Source organism: Canis lupus, chromosome X (genome assembly GCF_048164855.1).
Source record: "Canis lupus baileyi chromosome X, mCanLup2.hap1, whole genome shotgun sequence".
In the NCBI taxonomy this organism is placed as follows: Eukaryota; Metazoa; Chordata; class Mammalia; order Carnivora; family Canidae; genus Canis; species Canis lupus.
The window spans coordinates 68,778,760-68,793,852 of NC_132876.1; positions in this window are offsets into that span (position 1 = coordinate 68,778,760).

The following is a 15,093-nucleotide window of genomic DNA, read 5'->3' on the forward strand; positions in this document are numbered from 1 at the left end:
CCCCCTTGAAATGTTACTGTTCCCAGTTTGCCATCACATTGAATTAATTCACTTTGCTGGCTATTCTCTACTTCTCTGGCCATTTCTGTTTGTTCTTGCTTTTATTTTCTTATCTCTTCCTCCTTCCACCTCTGAAATGTTAATCTTCCCCAATGCTTTGTCAGGAACTGTGAAGGGTCTGAGATGTTACCTCATATGCACACCTATGGACTTTTAGTATGAATACTAAAGAAACATGAGGCACCTGGATCAGGGAACAGAGTTTTTTCTTAATATTCACGACCCGGGCACCTGGGTGGCTCAGTCTGTTAAGCGTCTGCCTTTGGCTCAGGTCATGATCCTGGGGTTCTGGGATCCAGCCCTGCATTAGGCTCCCTGCTCGGTGGGGAGCCTGCTTCTCCCTCTCCCACTCCCCCTGACCCTGCTCTCTGTCTCTTTCAAATAAATAAATACAACCTTTTTTTTTTTTAAAGATTTTATTTATTCATGATAGACATAGAGAGAGAGAGAGGCAGAGAAACAGGCAGAGGGAGAAGCAGGCTCCATGCAGGGAGCCCGATGTGGGACTCGATCCTGGGTCTCCAGGATCAGGCCCTGGGCTGAAGGCGGTGCTAAACCACTGAGCCACCAGGGCTGCCCAAATAAATACAACCTTAAAAAAATATTCACAATCGGATCAATAGCCACAGTAACATTGCCATGTTGGTCCCCACACCCAGACCCACATGTGACAGGATAAGAACTGATGAAAACTTTCTATATGAGTGGTAGGTTTTACCCCATAGATGAGAGATGGAGAACAATGGATTGTCTCCAGTTATATATGGGAGAGAAAATGCAAATCAAAACCACAGTGAACTATCATCTCACACCTGTCAGAATGGCTAAAATCAATAACACAAGAAACAACAGGTGTTGACGAAAATGTAGAGAAAAAAAAAGGGAGCCTTGTGCACTGTTGGTGGGGATGCAAACTGGTACACCCACTGTGGAAAACAATATGGAATTTCCTCAAAAAATAAAAAATAGAACTGTGGCCTATGATCCAGTAATTGCACTAGTGGGTATTTACCCAAAGAATACAAAACACCAATTCAAAGGGATACATGCCCCCCTATGTTTATAGCAGCATTATTTACTGTGGCCAAATTGTGGAAGCAGCCCAAGTGTCCATCGATAGATGAATGGATAAAGAAGAAGTGGTGGTGGTGGTGGTGGTGGTGGTGGTGTGTGTGTGTGTGTGTGTGTGTGTGTATAGGATTATTACTCGGCCATAAAAAAATGAAATCTTGCCATTTTCTGTGACATAGATGGAGCTAAAGTATAATGCTAAGTGATATAAGCCAATCAGGGATAGACAAATACCTTATGATTTCACTCATATGTGGAATTTAAGAAAACAAATGAACAAAGGGAAAAAAAGAGACAAAACAAAAAACAGCCTCAACTATAGAGCACAAACTGATGGTTACCAGAGAGGTGGGGGGAGGTTGGTAAAATTAGGTGATGGGGATTAAGAGTACACTTATCAGGATGAGCACTAGGTGATATATGGAAGCGGTGAATCACTAAATTGTACACTGGAAATGAATGTAACACTGTATGTGAACTACACTGGAATTGAAATAAAATTATAAACAACAGAAAAAATATATATGGGAGAGAGACAGCCATCCTGCTCCCTTCTGAAAGAGAAAACTGTTCCTTGGAGGCAGAGGCGAGGCCGGAAGTAGAGGATCCTGGTTCTTACACTAACATTTTGTAATGTTAACGTCTTCCCAAAGGCCAGATAAGCCCTGTTATCTCCAGTTTTTTTACAGCCTAGAGATGTCTCTAAGGTCTAGGCTTCATCCCTTTTGAAGTGTTAATGCCTAGGGAAATAATGCTCTTCTTCCTGGCATCTTGGGAGCTTCACCAGGGGCCTTAATCCTGGCTGTGACCCTTTGAATCTCTTGGGGGAGATAAGAGAAGTTTTATTATCCATTCGGATCAGAGCAGTTAGTTAGACAAATGGCTAAAGATGTGAAAAGTGAAACTTGTCTAGCAGAAGTGAAAGCAAATATTTTCTATCTGTATATTGTATACAGCCCCGTGTCTCAGGTGACTAGGGCTTTTTACAGGGCCACTGAGAAACCCAGGGTGGTTTTATTTCCCACACCAGGATTCTGTCTTCTCAACTCACTCTACAGGCTCCCTGGACCATCCCACCCAGTCTTGTTTTAGCTGTTACCTGTATGCTACTCGCTTCAAATATCTCACCCCCTGCCAGACATCTGTATCTGTGTGTTCTCCAGACACGTCACCCTCCACATGTTCACACTGGAACTCCTCATCCCCACCCCGACGGTCTTGTATGCTCTACATTAGTTGACAACAGCACCATCTGTGTCACACTTGTGGCTGTCCTCATTATTTGAATAGCCTTTCTATATATAGAAGAATTTCCACCTTATGAGCTTTGCCTCCTTCTTGGAAGAGTCAGAACTCTTCAGCCAGCCTTCCTGATAGATAGATAGGACACGGTAGGGGAACTTAGGCTCCTCCAATCAGAAGCACCTGCAGCACTCAACCACTGAGCCACCCAGGTGCCTCACAATTTAGTTTAAACTTTAATAAGACATAGGTTTTTCCCAGTCTCAGTACGTATTGTGATGTAGAGGATTGTTATAATTTTCTATTGCAAATAGTTACAATTGTGTGGATTCCTGGCTTGCTTTATTTATTTATTTATTTATTTATTTATTTAATGTTTCAAGTTTTTAAAAAAGATTTATTTATTTATTCATGAGACACAGAGAGAGAGAGAGAAAGGCAGAGAGAGAAGCAGGCTCCATGCAGGGAGCCCGATGTGGGACTCGATCCTGGGACTCTGGGATCACACCCTGAGCCAAAGGCAAGACGCTCAACCGCTGAGCCATCCAGGCGACCCTAATGTTTCAAGTTTTTATTTAAATTCTAGTTATTTGGGATGCCTGGGTGGCTCAGCGGTTGAGTGTCTTGCATTTAAAACCCAGTGCTGGGACGACTGGGTGACTCAGATATACTCTGCCTCTCTGTGTCTTTCATAAATACATAAAATCCCCCAGTGCTCATCATAACAACTGCCCTCCTTAATACTTATCACCCATTTGGCCAATCCCCCACCCACATCCCTCCATTAACACTCAGTTTGTTATCTATCCTTCCTTAAGAGTCTCTTATGGTTTCTTTCACTCTCTCTTTTTTGTTTTTTCTCCCCTTCCTATGTGTTCATCTGTTTTGCTTCTTAAATTCCACATGAGTGAAATTATATGGTATTTGTCTTTCTCTGACTGATTTATTTCACTTAGTGTAATATATTCTAATTCCATCCACACCATTGCAAATGGCAGGATTCCATTCTTTTTTGATGGCTGAGTGATGTACCATTGTGTATAGATATGTGTGTGTGTGTGTGTGTGTGTGTGTGTGTGTGTACATCACATCTTTATCCATTTATCAGTCAATGGAGATTTGGGCTCTTTCCATAATTTGGCTATTGTGGATAATGCTGCTATAAACATGGAGGGGGGAGGGTGCCTTTTCAGTTTAGTCAATTAGAGCAACAGCCTCTGTGCTGCTATCAACCAATATCTTTGACAAATATACTCTTCATCACACAAAACAGGAACCTAGAATCATCTTGATTCTTTCTCACCAATAGTCAATCAATGTGAGTCCTCTTAATTTTATCTTCCAAACATTTCTTTTTCTTTTTTTAGAGAAAAGGAGAGTGGGGGAGGGACAGAAGGAGAGGGAGAGAGAGAGGATCCCAAGCAGGCTCCATGCCCAGCCAGAGCCTGACGTGGAGCTCAATTGCACGACCCTGAGATCGTGACTTGAGCCAAAATCTAGAGTCAGATGCTTAACCGACTGAGCCACCCAGGCACCCTTCAGGCATTTCTTGATTCTGACCCTTCTCCCTTTTTTTATTTTAAGTATTTCATTTATTTATTTGAGAGAGTGAGAGAGAGCACAAGCAGGGGGAGTGGCAGGCAATGGGAGAGGGAAATGGATGTGAGGCTTGATCCCAGGACCCAGAGATCATGATCTGAGCCAAAGGTCATGACTTAACTGACTGAGCCACCCCAACACTCTTGAATCCTCCCCTTTATCCCAGTTATCACTTCCTTAGTCCAGGCCCTGGTAGTTTTTCCGCTGGACTACAATGCCTCCTAATTAATCTTCCTTCCTCCCATCTTGCTCCCTTCTAGTCCTAATCTCCACACTGTTAATAGAGGGATTTATCTAAAACATAAGCCTGGCTGTCATTCACTTGCTCTCAAGCTCATTTCTTGCCACCTCCTATTGTGAAAAATGTTGCTATTACAACATGGAACCAGTTGTAATTACTCCCTATGTGCACGCACACACACATATATCCTCTATATCCTGGCTCCCGTGCATTTACTTGTGCTCTTCCCTCCGACTAAAATGAAATTCCTTACCCCCTCACTTGGCCACTTCCTGCTCATTCTTTCAAACACCCCCAGGCTTGTCAGGTGACTCTTCTCTTTATTTCCACAATACTTTGTGCATGTATCTATCATTGCACTTAATGCAAGGCACTATAATTATCCATTTATGATTTATGTAACTGTCTCTCCCACCTAGATTGTGAGCTCTCTGAAGGGAAAAATGAGAACTGAAATTCTATCTATCTATCTATCTATCTATCTATCTATCATCTATCTATCATCTATCTATCATCTATCTCCTTAATGTCTACCTTAGTGTCTGGCATTTTGCATGCACACAAAATGTTTGATAATTGATTCATAAATTGATTGACTCAATTCATACATCACTTCTATGAAAATTTTTCTAAACGTCACTGTCCTCTCATTTTCTGGACCTCTCCTAAAGCAGTTAGTGGTTCCTTCTTCTATGCACTTGTAAAAATTCCTCTTTTTTTCTTTACTTGAGGTAAAATTTACATAACATACAATGAACCATTTCATTTATTTTTTTAGTTTATTTAAATTCAATTTGCCAACATATAGTATAATACCCAATGCTCATCTCATCATGTGCCCTCCTTAAAAATGAACTGTTTTGGGAACACCTGGGTGGCTCAATGGTTGAGCATCTGTCTTTTGCTCAGGTCGTGATCCTGGGGTACTGAGATCAAGTGCCGCATCAGTCTCTCTCTCTCTCTGCCTATGTCTCTGCCTCTTTCTGTGTGTCTCTCATGAATACATAAATAAAATCGGAAAAAATGAACCATTTTAAAGAGTACATTTCAGTAGTATATAGTATATTCACAACGTTGTATAACCATCCCCTCTGTCTACTTCTAAAACAGTTTCATCACCCCAATGGGAAACCATATACTCATTAAACAGTCACTTCCCATTCTGCTGCCTGCCCCCCCCCCCCGCCCCAGGTCCTGATAACAACTAATTTGTTCTCTGTCTCTGTGGACCTATTCTGGATATTTCATAAAAATGAAATCATACAATATGTCATCTTTTGTGTCTTTTTTCTTTTTTAAAAAAGATTTTATTTATTTATTCACGACAGACACAGAGAGAAAGAGAGAGGCAGAGACACAGGCAGAGGGAGAAGTAGGCTCCATGCAGGGAGCACAACGTGGGACTCCATCCCAGGTCTTCAGGATCACACCCCAGGCTGAAGGCGACACCAAACCACTGAGCCACCCGGGCTGCCCTGATATACTATATCTTATTCCACTCATCCACTGATGGATATTTGGGTTGTTTCCATTTTTGGCTATTGTGAATAGTGCTGTTATGAACATGTGTGTACAAGTTGTGGTTTGAATACCTGTTTTCAATTCTTTTGGGTATATAACTAGGAGTGGAATTGCTGGATCATATAGCAATTTTATTTTTTAAAGCTTTTTGTGGAATCATCAAATTGTTTTCTTTGTTTATGCATCTTTAATTTTATTTATTTATTTTTTAATAATAAATTTATTTTTTATTGGTGTTCAACTTGCCAACATACAGAATAACACCCAGTGCTCATCCTGTCAAGTGCCCCCCTCAGTGCCCGTCGCCCATTCACCCCCACCCCCCGCCCTCCTCCCCTTCCACCACCCCTAGTTCGTTTCCCAGAGTTAGGAGTCTTTATGTTCTGTCTCCCTTTCTGATATTTCCTACCCATTTCTTCTCCCTTCCCTTCTATTCCCTTTCACTATTATTTATATTCCCCAAATGAATGAGAACATATAATGTTTGTCCTTCTCTGATTGTCTTCTACAGTGACTGCACCATTTTACATTCCCACCAGCAACATGCAAGGGTTCCAATTTTCCCACATCCTTCCTAACACTTGTTATTTTTCTTAAAAAAAATTATAGCCACTCTAGTGAGTGTAAATTTGTATCTCATTGTGGGCTTGATTTGCATTTTCCTAACGACTAGCAATGTTAAACATCTTTCATGTATTTGTGGGCTATTTGTATATCTTCTCTGGAGAAATGTCTATTCAAGTCCTTCATCCATTTATTTCAATTTTTAAAAAGATTTTATTTATTTAAGAGAGAGCACGAGCAGGGAAAGGGTCAGAAGGAGAGGGAGGAGCAGACTCCACACTGAGTGGGGAGCTGGATGTGGAGCTTGATCCCAGGATCATGACCTGAGCCAAAGTCAGACACTTAACCAACTGAGCCACCCAGGTGCCCCCTATTTTAATTTTTAAAGATTTATTTATTTATTTATTTATTTATTTATTTTAAAGAGAGAGAGAGAGAGAATGTGAGCAGGGGGAGGGGCAGAGGGAGAAGGAGAGAGAAGCATACTTCCCAATGAGTGCAGAGCCTGATGCAGGGCTTGATCTCACAACCTTGAGATCATGACCTGAACCAAAATCAAGAGTCAGATGCTCCAACTATTGAGCCACCGAGGCACCCCATCCATTGATTTTACTAGACTTAATTCTTTTAATGAAGTTTTACATTTACAGAATAATTGAGCAGATATTACATAGAGTTTCACATACCCAACTTACTCTCTCCACCTCTACCCATTCCCACTCACACATGCTCAGTTTTCTTCTTTTTTCTTTTTTTAATTTTTATTTATTCATGAGAGACAAACAGAGAGGGGCAGAGACATAGGCAGAGGGAGAAGCAGGTTTCCCGCAAGGAGCCCGATGCAGGATTTGATCTCGAACCCCAGGATCACGCCCTGAGCCAAAGGCAGATGCTCAGTATAGTTTCACTGCCCCAAAAATCCCCTGTGCTCTAGCTATTCAACCTCTCTTCCTTCCTCTCCTTGACTCTCTGGAAACCACTGACCTTATTATCTCCATAGATAAACTTTATTTTTTTGAAAAGTTTTATATTTGCAGAAGAACTGAGAAAATAGTACAGAGTCCTCATATATCCAACATTCAGCTTCCCCTATTATTAACATCTTATATTACTATGGTACATTTGTTATAATTAATGAACCAATATTGATTCACCATTATTAGCCCAAATCCACACTTTCTTCAGACTCCTTTAGTTTTTACCTAATATCCTATTTTTTGGTTCCATAATCTCATCTAAGATACCATATTACACTTAGTCATCATGTCTTCTTGGTTGTAATGGTTTCTCAGACTTTTCTTGGTTTTGATGACCTTAATAATTGTAGGGAGCGCTGGTCAGGTGTTTTGTAGAATGCCCCTCAATTTGGATTTTTCTGGTGTTTTTTTCATGATTTTTTAAAAAAATATTGTATTTATTTATTCATGAGAGACACAGAGAGAGAGGCAGAGACACAGGCAGAAGGAGAAGCAGGATCCCCGCAGGGAGCCCGATGTGGGACTCGATCCCCAGACCCAGGATCAAGCCCTGAACTGAAGGCAGACGCTCAACTGCTGAGCTACCCAGGTGTCCCTTTTCTCATGATTAGACCTGGATTATGAGTTTTCAGAAGGAAGACCACAAATGTAAATTGCCATTGCCATTGTGTCATAGTTACAATATATACTATTAACATGAGTTTTCACTGCTGATGTTGACTATCTGACTGAGGTAGTGTTTGTCAGATTTCTCCCCTATAAAGTTATTCTTTTCCCTCCTTTTCATACTGTACTTGTTGGAAGGAAGTCACTATACACACCCAACCATAGCAAACAGAAATTAATGCTCCACCTCTTTGAGGGCAGAGTAACTACATTGATTATTTGGAATTTTTCTGTATGGGACATCTGTCTCTTCTCTTCTTCTTCTTTTTTTTTTTTGTCTCTTCTATTTCTTTATTCAATCACTTATTTATATCAGTACGGACTCACAGGTCTTTATTTTATTCTTTGTCCCATACTCATTTTTATGCTCAATCATTTTTCTTTCTTTTTTAAAAGACTTTATTTATTTATTCATAAGAAACACACGCAGAGAGAGAGAGAGAGAGAGAGAGAGAGAGAGAGAGGCAGAGACATAGGCAGAGGGAGAAGCAGGCTCCTTGTAGGGAGCCCGAATGGGACTCGATCCTGGGACTCTGGGACCATCCCTAGCTAAAGGCAGACACTCAAAGCTGAGCCACTAGGCTCAATCATTTTTCATTTTTACTTTCCTTTTTATGCAATTAACAGCACTCTGGCATCAAACAACCAATAGGGCGGTTCACTTGACACCCCTAGCACATTGTTCCTGATGCTGGGAAACATTTCCAGGGACATGCAGGATGTTTTCCTTGACAGAAGCAATGATAGCTCTTTGTAAGTATTTACTGAAGTTGATTTTCCCCCTTGAGGTACAGATAAAAGGGCCTTTGGGGAGTGCTTCCCTATGCTTATCAATCCCAGACTGGATGGTGAAAATACTTTAAAAGATGCATTAGTCAGATTTCAACCAGAGAAACAGAACCAGTGGAAGACATATATTAAGAAATGTATGGGACGCGTGGGTGGCTCAGCGGTTGAGCGACTGCCTTCTGATCAGGGCATGATCCCAGAGTCTGGGATCAAGTCCCACATGGGGCTCCCTGGAGGGAGCCTGCTTCTCCCTCTGCCTGTGTCTCTGCCTCTCTCTCTGTGTCTCTCATAAATTAAAAAAAAATACAATCTTTTTTTTAATAAATTTATTTTTTATTGGTGTTCAATTTGCCAACATATAGAATAACACCCAGTGCTCATCCCATCAAGTGCCCCCCTCAGTGCCCGTCACCCAGTCACCACCACCCCCCGCCCACCTCCCTTTCTACCACCCCTAGTTCGTTTCCCAGAGTTAGGAGTCTTTCATGTTCTGTCTCCCTTTCTGATATTTCTCACTCATTTTTTCTCCTTTCCCTTTTATTCCCTTTCACTATTTTTTATATTCCCCAAATGAATGAGACCATATAATGTTAGTCCTTCTCCGATTGACTTATTTCACTCAGCATAATACCCTCCAGTTCCATCCACGTCGAAGCAAATGGTGGGTATTTGTCGTTTCTAATGGCTGAGGAATATTCCATTGTATACATAGACCAAATCTTCTTTATCCATTCATCTTTCGATGGACACCGAGGCTCCTTCCACAGTTGGGCTATTGTGGACATTGCTGCTAGAAACATCGGGGTGCAGGTGTCCCGGCGTTTCATTGCATCTGTATCTTTGGGGTAAATCCCCAGCAGTGCAATTGCTGGGTCATAGGGCAGATCTATTTTTAACTCTTTGAGGAACCTCCACACAGTTTTCCAGAGTAGCTGCACCAGTTCACATTCCCACCAACAGTGCAAGACGGTTCCCCTTTCTCCACATCCTCTCCAACATTGGTTGTTTCCTGCCTTATTAATTTTCCCTATTCTCACTGGTGTGGGGTGGGCTCTCATTGTGGTTTTCATTTGTATTTCCCTGATGGCAAGTGATGCGGAGCATTTCCTCATGTGCTTGTTGGCCATGTCTATGTCTTCCTCTGTGAGATTTCTGTTCATGTCTTTTGCCCATTTCATGATTGGATTGTTTGTTTCTTTGCTGTTGAGTTTAATAAGTTCTTTATAGATCTTGGAAACTAGCCCTTTATCTGATACGTCATTTGCAAATATCTTCTCCCATTCTGTAGGTTGTCTTTTAGTTTTGTTGACTGTATCCTTTGCTGTGCAAAAGCTTCTTATCTTGAAGTCCCAATAGTTCATTTTTGCTTTTGTTTCTCTTGCCTTCATGGATGAATCTTGCAAGAAGTTACTGTAGCCAAGTTCTAAAAGGGTGTTGCCTGTGTTCTCCTCTAGGATTTTGATGGAATCTTGTCTCACATTTAGATCTTTCATCCATTTTGAGTTTATCTTTCTGTATGGTGCAAGAGAGTGGTCTAGTTTCATTCTTCTGCATGTGGATGTCCAATTTTCCCAGCACCATTTATTGAAGAGACTGTCTTTTCTTCCAGTGGATAGTCTTCCCTCCTTTGTTGAATATTAGTTGACCATAAAGTTGAGGGTCCACTTCTGGATTCTCTATTCTGTTCCATTGATCTACGTGTCTGTTTTTGTGCCAGTACCACACTCTCTTGATGACTGCAGCTTTGTAGTACAACCTGAAATCTGGCATTGTGATGCCCCCAGCTATGGTTTTCTTTTTTAATATTCCCCTGGCTATTTGGGGTCTTTTCTGATTCCACACAAATCTTAAAATAATTCCAAAACCAGACAAAGACCCCACCAAAAAGGAGAAGTATAGACCAATATCCCTGATGAACATGGACGCAAAAATTCTCAACAAGATACTAGCCAATAGGATACAACAATACATTAAGAAGATTATTCACCATGACCAAGTGGGATTTATTCCCGGGATGCAAGGCTGGTTCAACACTCATAAAACAATCAATGTGATTCATCATATCAGCAAGAGAAAAAACAAGAACCATATGATCCTCTCAATAGATGCAGAGAAAGCATTTGACAAAATACAGCATCCATTCCTGATCAAAACTCTTCAGAGTGGAGGGATAGAGGGGACGTTCCTCAACATCTTAAAAGCCATCTACGAAAAGCCCACAGCAAATATCATTCTCAATCGGGAAACACTGGGAGCCTTTCCCCTAAGATCAGGAACAAGACAGGAATGTCCACTCTCACCACTGCTATTCAACATAGTACTAGAAGTCCTAGCCTCAGCAATCAGGCAACAAAAAGAAATAAAAGGCATTCAAATGGGCAAAGAAGAAGTCAAACTCTCCCTCTTTGCAGATGGCATGATACTCTACATAGAAAACCCAAAAGCTTCCACCCCAAGATTGCTAGAACTCATACAGCAATTTGGCAGTGTGACAGGATACAAAATCAATGCCCAGAAGTCAATGGCATTTCTATACTCTAACAATGAGACTGAGGAAAGTGAAATTAAGGAGTCAATCCCATTTACAATTGCACCCAAAAGCATAAGATACGTAGGAATAAACCTAACCAAAGAGGTAAAGGATCTATACCCTAAAAACTACAGAACACTTCTGAAATTGAGGAAGACACAAAGAGATGGAAAAATATTCCATGCTCATGGATTGGAAGAATTAATATTGTGAAAATGTCAATGTTACCCAGGGCAATTTTTTTAAGATTATATTTATTTACTCATTAGACAGAGAGAGAGAGAGAGAGAGAGAGAGAGGCAGAGACACAGGCAGAGGGAGAAGCAGGCTCCATGCGGGGAGCCCGACGTGGGACTCGATCCCCGGTCTCCAGGGTCACGCCCTGGGCCAAAGGCAGATGCTTAACCCCTGAGCCACCCAGGCTGCCCTACCCAGGGCAATTTACACGTTTAATGCAATCCCTATCAAAATACCATGGACCTTATTCAGAGAGTTGGAAAAATACTATCTTTAAAAAAAAGAAGGAAGAGGGAGAAGAAAGAAGTATAGGAAAAAGAGAAAAAGGAGAAGGAAGATGCCAGGAGGTCAGCAGAGGGTTTCCATAACCAAGGTTATAATCTTAAGTAGAAGGATATGAAAAGAAAAGCAAATTGAACCAGCCACATTATACCACAGACATGAAGCATTCCCTATGAAGGAACTGTACATACCCACTAGACAAGACGTTTTATCACATACTCCACAGAATCTCAGAAGGTCCCACAGAAGAGGGAGGATTCTGTAAGTGGAAACAAAAAAGAAGTGGAAACATTTGCCCTTGGCAGGAGTAGCAGGGACTCTGTGGAAGTGGATGGCTTGTTGCCACAGTCATTTTTATGTTCAAGAGATCACTGGATAAAGCCTCTTTGTAGTCAATCAAAAGGGATAGTGCCATAGTCTTTCATCTAGAAATTTCACTTTGAGATGTTTTCTATATTCATTTATTCTATATATTTTATATATTTATTCTGTATATAGTGTATATATTTGTCCTCTATATATTCTATAAATAGATATTTGAAGTGACACATGTACAAAAATAGTCACTAAAACATTGTTTGCAAGAACAAACAGTTGGAAGTAACCTAAAAGTTCACCAGTAGGAAATTGATGAAACAAACTAGGGTACAGTTAACATGTAATATTATGCAATCACAAAAACAACTAGGGACTCTCTATGGACTGACTTGGAAAAAAACTCCAGGATGTACTATTAGGTGAAAAAATGCAAGGTGCAAAATAGTGGACACATAATACTTCAATTGTGAAGATTTAAAAAAATATATAGGGGATCCCTGGGTGGCTCAGCAGTTTAGCGCCTGCCTTTGGCCCAGGGCGCGATCCTGGAGTCCCGGGATCGAGTCCCACGTCGGGCTCCCGGCATGGAGCCTGCTTCTCCCTCCTCCTGTGTCTCTGCCTCTCTCACTCTCTCTCTCTCTCTCTCTCTCTCTCTCTGTCTATCATAAATAAATAAATAAATCTTTTAAAAAACATAGATAGGGCAGCCCAGTGGCTCAGCGGTTTAGCGCCGCCTTCAGCCCAGGGCATGATCTTGGAGACCCGGGATCGAGTTCCATGTCAGCCTCCCTGCGTGGAGCCTGCTTCTCCCTCTGCCTGTGTCTCTGCCTCTCTCTCTGTATCTCTCATGAATACATAAATAAAATCTTTAAAAAAATTTTTAAAAAATAAAAAAAATTAAAAAACGTAGATACATGTTGATAAATAGAATATCTGGAAGAATATACAAGAAATTGATAACTGTTGCTGCCTCTAGGGAGGGTAAGTGAATTGGGGGAAATAAAAGGAAGGGAAACTTACTCTTTCCACATATCTTTTTGTAGATTTTAATTTTTGAAGTCTACATTATGTACACAAAAATTAAATACTGTATATAAAGCAATGCTCAAAGGGGATGGGGTGGTGTTTTCCCAAACTGTGAGTCTGGAGTATGTCACATAATCTCTATCAAACTTTCTGGCCTCTACCTGCTCCTGGTGTTTCACACAGGGTTGAATAGCACTTCTATAACTAATTTGCAAAGCACTCGTATTTTTTATGGTGCCTGGCCAAAAGCTGAAGCCCTTAGGAGCATAAGAGGGCATTTCCATTTCTTCATCCAACTGAAGGCAGGGGTTTTGGAAGAGCAGGGAGGATATGAACATAGGTGAATTTGATAGCTATTCATAGCTATTTTATAGTGTTAGAAAAATCAATTTGGCCTTTTGGACCATGATTTAGGAGACTGAAATAACAGGGTTTTAGCTATAGAATGAGGACATTTCATAAGAGAGAGAGTATTTACTTGGAAACATACCAATCTTATTTTATGGATTTTAAGCAGAAAGGAAAGAGAAATATGTTCAAGTGAAACTATAATTGGTTGCAATGAAGCACATTAAGAATGGCATTAAAGAGGGGTGCCTGGGTAACTCAGTTGGTTAAGTGTCTGACTCTTGATTTGACTCAGGTCAGGATCTCAGGATTGTGAGATCGCATCTCACATTGGGCTCCATGCCGAGTGTGGAGCATGCTTAAGATTATCTCCCTCTCTTTCTGCTCCGCCTCCCCTTCCCTCTCTAAAGAAAAAAAAAAGAATGGCATTAAAAAAATGACAGTAGAGTAGGTGTTGCCACTTTCACAAGATTGGGAAGGAGCTAATATCTCATATGAGAGTTCCAAATGCTCTGTTTATTGCACATACCCCCCAACCTGTTTTCCCCATCATTTGCTTTTCTCAGAGCCTTTTCCACTATGCCCTCTGGAGCCCGTTTCAAGAGAAACAAATTACACTTCTCCCTGGTTTTAACTGCATATTCCCCTCCAACCTTTGCCTTCACTGAACTGAGGCTCTTTCCTGCAGTCTTCCCAGAAGGAGAGTCCTTCTTCTCTCATAACCTGAATACAAAAGATATGAAGGGGAGGATGAGGAAGCTTTCTCCTTGCACCCCATTGTAAAGTCGACCAGTCATGAATAAACAATTTCTGTTTGTTCAAGGCTCATGGCATTTGGCTTTATAACTCTCTGTGCAACCTTAAGACTATCATTCCAGGAGCAAAGATAGGAAGACAGCAGCAGAATGGGAGGACCCTCAGCTCACCTTGTCCAAGGAATACAAGTAGATAACTATCAAATCATCCTAAATATCCCAGAAATCAACCTGTAGACTGACAGAACGAACTTCACAACTAAATGTAGAGGAGAGGCCACATTAAAACAGGTAGGAAGTATGGAGACACAGCTTAGGAGAGAAACAGATCATGGCCATTGCAGTGGGAAGGGAACAGGGTCATAGAGAAGGACAACAGACAGACTAGCAAATAGGGGAGTGCAGAGGGAAATGAATTCCCATAGCAATTGCCTTGAAAAGTGAGAGGGGCCAAATTTTGTGACTTCTGTCAACCAGCAGGGCTTAAAGACTAGAGTTTTATTTTTATTAGATTTTATTTATTTATTCATGAAAGACACACAGAGAGAGAGAGAGAGAGAGAGAGAGAGAGAGACATAGAGGCAGAGGCAGAGGGAGAAGCAGGCTCTCTGTGGGTGTCTGATGTGGGACTTGATTCCAGGACCCCAGGATCACGACCTGAGCCAGAGGCAGACGCTCAACCACTGAGCTACCCAGGCATCCCAAGGCTGGAGTTTTAAAGGTCAGGGGGCTTGAGTGGGATAGAGACCATTGTCCTGCTTTTGGAGAGAAGGTAGGCAAATAAACTTCGACACAGCATGAAAACAGTGATCTGAAGAGCACCTGGGGTACAGTGGGGAGATTAGTCACTCATTTGGGAGCAGAGTG